The sequence below is a fragment of the Juglans microcarpa x Juglans regia genome, chromosome 4S (genome assembly GCF_004785595.1).
Source record: "Juglans microcarpa x Juglans regia isolate MS1-56 chromosome 4S, Jm3101_v1.0, whole genome shotgun sequence".
Classification (NCBI taxonomy): domain Eukaryota; kingdom Viridiplantae; phylum Streptophyta; class Magnoliopsida; order Fagales; family Juglandaceae; genus Juglans; species Juglans microcarpa x Juglans regia.
The window spans coordinates 15776078-15782766 of NC_054601.1; positions in this window are offsets into that span (position 1 = coordinate 15776078).

Genomic DNA, 6689 nt, shown 5'->3' on the forward strand with positions numbered 1-6689 from the left:
AGTTGATATCGAACAATACCAAAAATATCCCCAACTAATAACTCCATATCTCTATGACATCTGTCCTTGTGGTGAGTCTTTTTATAAAATATTTTGAGAAAAGACGACAGGAATTATCGTCCGATTTAAAACTTTTTGCTTCTTCCCAGGGTGCAAGACTCTACATTTATAAAATAAAAATGTGCTTTTACAATAAAAGAGGTTAATAGCGGAAAACATCAATTTTAATAATAAAAGGCCTCTCTTAGATTTAAGCCTCGTGCCTAGACTTCCATGCTCTTCCCATGGGTCGTGTCCATCCCGTGCTTCATTTCCTTCCCTGTGGGGGAGGGACATGCATAAAATATAATAACGTAGGTTTTCATTCATTCATTCATCATTCGTACATAATATACTTACATGCATGCGTGCATACGTATGTTCGTTTGAAAACGTCACTGGACGGGGTTTTCCTTTCTTTTCATAAAACGTTTCGCCCGTCAATGCCTTCATTTCTTAAAGTGCGTTCGTGCATGCATACATACGTATATACATACATTCTTTCTTTTCACTTTCATAGGCCGGTACACACTGTTACGCCCCGTGTGTTAGGGTTAGCGGCCCTTTGACCTGGATTCCGCCCGTGGCCACAGGTTGGAAATCCCTTTTCATAGGGGGTAGCACTGGGTGAACTACCAGTACTACTTACCCGGCATTGCAATATGCCCATTCATTGGTACCCTTTCACTCATTCATGTGGCCGTCACGTATCTTTATGCATTTCATGTTTTCATTCATTCTTTCATTCGTTCGTTCATGCCAACTCTGAAGAGCTGAAGCTTCATTCATTCATGCCAGCTCTGAAGAGCTGGAGCTTTCATTCAGTTCTTTCTTTCATTTAACATGAGAAAACATTTCTTTTCATGAGAAAACATCATTTCGTGAGCGTGGGCTCAAACGTCCTCTTTCATGACGTCCACTAGCATCACCTCACGGCGTACACAAAAGTATCGGTTCGCACCATCCATAAAACATAAAGCACGGGCTCAAACTTCGCCTTTCGCAGCATCGGCAAGCATCACCTTGAACGTCGGCCTTCGCGGCGTAACGAGTATCACCTCGCGGCGCTCGCGACAGCGTCGGTCAGTAGGATCCGTGAAGGCGTCGACTCAAGCTCGTCTTTCGTGCATTTACATCAGTTCGTTTTCTTTGAAAATACATACAATAGATACATCTTATAGTCATCCATTCACATGCGTACAATTAATAACTTTGGGTGCGTAAAAAGGGGCTTTCATGGAAGGGCCATACGTACATATACATTTGAAAGCATGGCATCTTCTTTCGTGAACATTTTCTTAAAGAGAGAGTTTTTCGTTTTCTTTTCGTAATTTCTAGAAAAGTCCAGAAGGGCATGAACGTAATACTTACCTGGACTCCATGCTACTTTCATACCATGCAGTCCATTCATGAGCGTGTCAGCTTGCAACCTACATGCATAACCTTAACGTTATTCTCTATCTAGTGCATAAGCAACTTAACTATAAATAGAACTAAGCTATACTTGGAACACTCTCCTTCTATCAAGTGCATTTACATGCCCTTTACTATGCTAAAACCTTTGGGGACCCATTGCGGTCACCGCATCTTCCAACTCAACATCTTGCCTCGAGTTCTCATTCACTAAAGTGAACCCATGATTCACCTTAGGATTAAGACACTAAGACATTCGTCTTATTCTCCTTATTGAACTCATCTTGATGCATGACTCAGATCAACTAAGTCACGAATCCCAATTCTAGACAATACACCCGTCACTACCTCCATACATCTTAGCCCATATTAATCCTCATTCACATCCATACAAGCCACACGGCTCTAAGCCAACTCTGAGGCTTAAGCATCGTGTAACTATGCTTAGGACAGATTACCCATTACATATAGTGAATCCATCCGGCACATGTGTCTAACCAAATTACACATGTACCTTACCCCTTTATCACCTAAGCTCAACATATAACATGTTGATCACTTACTCGTAGGGATGAGGGCCATATTCTGATACCAACATTCTCTTAACCCGGCCAGCACGACTCTTCATGCTAGCCGTCCCTTCTACAATTCATCCCAACACTTAACATGACAAGGCTTCATTCACCATTACGCCTTATGTCACGTCATATAGCTCGAGACTACTCTCAAGCTACACAGTGACCTTGTCACGTCACTTGACATCCTGTTACGTCACTCTATGCCAACTTCTAACTCATCACGAGTATGGTTCCTCACGTACTCCCGTCAAATCGTGACATCTCGTCACGTTCCCGTTACGCCATTTCCACACTAACTCTTCACCCATCTTAAGCACGACTGTCAGTAACCACGTCACTTCGTGACGTTGCCCAATCATGCTTCTGCTGCGCACTCTTACACTTATTCTACTACTACACCCATACTTCCGGCCATAAGTCAATCACAATGACACTTGTCACCTCAGACTATAGGCTATGCCATAACTACTTTGGGACATTGTTCCACAATTCTCGATACTATTCATCACATTCTACGACAATCATCTGCACAAGCATCCTTATCTCTACAACACGTCACACGGAGTGTCGCTGCCTCATGGAGTACACTCCACGTATACTCCTTTTCTACATGCTACAACCTATCGTCAATATGGCATACCCGCCATACGATGCATCACTCTACCACATGGAGTACACTCCGCGTATACTCCATACACGTTATGCCACATTACCATTACGGCATACCTGCTGTATGGTGCATCAATCCACCATGTTGAGTACATTCCACAAGTACTCCCTTCATACCCATCACGCCACATCACCATTATGGCATATCCGTCACATGGTGTATTACTCCACCATATGGAGTACATTCCACATGTACTCCCTTCATACACACTATGCCACATCACCATTATGGCATATCCGCCACATGGTGCATTACTCCACCATATGGAGTACATTCCACATGTTTCCCTTCATACACATCATGCCACATCACCATTATGGCATATCAGCCACATGGTGCATTACTCCACCATATGGAGGACACTTCACGTGTACTCCATTCACACACCACGCCATACAAAGTACACTTTACGTCTACTCTTCCCAATCCACAATACGTTAGGAGAGTATATTTCTACATACACTCTCTTTATGTCACACTACGCCACACACAAAGTACACTCAGCGTGTACTGTTCCCACTTCACACAACGTCACGCCATCCATACGGCACATGCCCCACAACTACACTGCACAGCACAACCATGCCATCATTACAACACAAACTCCACAACTGCATTACACAGCACAGTCCACAACACTTCACAGCACACTACGCAATATGCCCAACACTTCACATACACAGAACTACACGTCATCACACTGCACCGATATGCCCAACACTTCATAGCGCACTACACAATGCATCTCAATACTACACAATCATTCCCCTAATACTAACAGCACAGTCCACAACCTAGTCCACTAATCAATATATAACATAATTAACGAGGGATAGAGAGTTATGCTATCGATGGGATAACCCGTGCGTTGCTCGCTGATCATCACAGCCGATGATGATGGAGAGGTCGTACGTGGCGGCTAACCCACGTACATTGATTGTTTGGGCATTTGGATAGCTAAGTGTGGTCTTGGAAGGGCTCGTGAAGGCCTTGTGATGGTGGCAAGGAGCGTAACACGACAGATCTAGCCATGTACAGTGGCGGTCAGTCACACGCAGTGACTGTCCATCACGTGCATTGATTACCCACCACGTAAAGTGGTGGTTTGAGCCTAGGGCTCGGCTAAGGGAGGTGCGGTGGAACTCGTGGTGGTGTCGAGGTGGCGCCACGGTGGCTCACGGTGGCGGATCTGGCTGCACAGTGGGTGAGAGATCGTGGGAGTGTGAGAGAGAGTGTGCGTGCATGGGTGACAGATCGGGATCGTGGTTGGTTGGGTTGACTTGGTGGTGGCCTGAGGAGGCTGATGACTGTCGTTACCCACCGTGGGTGGCGGTGCACAGCATGCAACCCGTACGTGTGAGGAGGAACGTCCGTGCATGGAGGAGAGGCGATGGGCCTCAGGTCCAAGGGAGGAGGAAGGGGAGGTAAGGGCAGGCTCACGGTGGTGCCTGGTGGTCGCGGGAGTCGCGCACGGTGGCGCTAGCGGCGTTGGTAGCTTGAAGCCGTGCGAAACCCATAAATGGGTTTCGTGTGTGCTTGCGATGGAGGGGGAAGGGGGGCTTCCCGAGGCTTGGGTTCCATGGGAGGGGTTCACCGGTGAGAGGGAGGAGAGAGAGAAGGGGGAGGGAAAAGTGAGGTTGAAAGAGAGGGGGGTTTGGGTATTTAATCCAGTCCCTTCATCTTGGGGGTCCTCAAAACGATCTAACGTTGAGATATTAAAACACTGAAATGCGTAAACGTTAACTTAATTAAAAGCACTTAGAGGAATTAAGATAAATATTATTTTAAAATAACTTTAGTTTATAAAATAATATTTCTTCATCATTAATAAAATGATGAAATCTTATTTAATATATTTAAAAGGATGAACCATTAAATTAATTAAAGCTTTCAAGATAATTTAAATCCCAATAATATTTTAAATAACTGGAATCATTTTATTAATTAATATTAAAATGATCTCCGACAATTATAATATTTTGGAGCTCTTCAAAATATTATAATTGTCTCATTTAAAAACAAGTTTAGCTCAACGATACTGGAAATAACTCATATAAATATTTCCAGTACATTTAAAACACTGGGTGTGCCTTAGAAGTCACCTAATATCTCGAGAGACACGTCGTCATGGTTCAGCACACATGACGATGCTCGCAGTCACCAGAAAGAATGGCAAACTATTGCATAATTTCATCATTGGAATTTGCTTACGTCAAAAATGAGGAGCCTTACGTAAGAAAAGAGAGAAGCTTACGTAAGAAGAAAGGAGCGGAGGTTACACTATGTGAATTTAATTAATTGGAGACTCATTAAGTCTTTTGGATTTTTCTTGAAAATCCCACTAGTCGTGGTAAAGTATCTCTACTTTCACTAAACTAATGGTACTTAATACTAGAGTTTTAATCACAAATCACGTCTCAATCTCATTATGATTCAATAGATCGAACAATAATTGGCTAGAAAATTGTTACCATTAAGAACAAGGAATAAACACTCAATCATGGAAATTTTGAAATAAAATAACTTCGAATATAAATTTTATGTTCAATGCTAGACTACATCAATGCTCTAGAAAATATAATTAGTTCATAATGAAATTGAAAAGAAAAACAATAAAACTAGTATTCTTCGTTGGAGTTAGTTGATAAAGCATGCGGCTCTCGTCTCTGCTCCCAAATGATAAACTCAAATGATAAACTCTGAATTATTGAATTATAAAATTTTGACTCTCTAAAAAACTCAGAACCCCCTATTCATCCCATAAGACGGGATTAAATATATGTCAAAATTTAAATCTAGAAACAAGATAAATGTGGCTACAATCTAGCATAAAGATCTAGAAAATTGTTTCTAAAGATAAAAGTTAACATAAAAGGAATTATTCCGAGAGTAATGAAATTATCTAAAATGGAAGATTTAGTGATATGCGGCTTGATTTACGGAGTTCGGGAGGATTTGGTGGTCGACGGATTCATTGAATAAGGAACTCAAAAGGGTCCTACCGAGTAGATGCCGTGTGCGCTAAATATGACTCCTGATCGAGATGATAGAACCCTCTCGCCAACCGAGAGGAAAGACTCCGATTGGGAGGATAGAACCCTCTTGCTAAGCTACCGAGCCGTAAACTACTCGCATTTCCTAGTTGTCACCCACAATGTTGTTTAGGTTGGTCATTTAGACTAGTCGCCCAATCTAGTAGCCCGGAGCCTTGCGCCAAGCCTTCTCGCCTAGAAGGTAAAATATCTCACTTATCGCCTAACTCTTGTCGCCAATTCTAGTCGAGCGTCTCCTCGGTTCTCTTCAGATCTCGCTACCTCTCATTGATCTGGATTCGTAGTCTCATCTTTTGTACCAAAATGCTTTCCTTTAGCACTAAATCTTCTCATTCCTTCAAATCCAAGAAAATAAAGAAAAATGTATAGAAATAAAATAAAATCAATAGTATTGAAGGAAAAATGACGCTTTTCATAAATATAAGAGTAATAAAAATCACAAAAAAATAACACTTATCACACATCCTCCTCCCTTAAAAATAGATTTCGTCCACAAAATCGGCACACGATGATCTCAAACAAGTCAACCTCAATCATTTGAAATTCCATACCTCTAGCACTCACTGCCGTGGAATCTTCAGATGATGATAGAGGTCGTATGTCGTCATCCGCTGACACTCAATACATATTCACCCGCATCTCATTCAACATATGATCTATTTCAAGCTCTGTTTCTTCAATAGATTGGCCTTCTTCACGGAAACGGATACGGTCCGTTGACATATTCGAGGTCTCAAAAGGCATATACCTCATCGCTCGTTCCTCTGTTGTGCGACTTGATTTAGCTTCAAAATTAAAAATGCACAAATAGGCTATTTCCGCATCTTTCCAGCAACATCAAGGTTGTCGCTCCTCGTGTGGCAATGCTCGGAGTAAGAAAAGATTTCCTCTAAAATCTGAATCCGTCACATGCGTATGGTGGTGTTCAAACTTTTC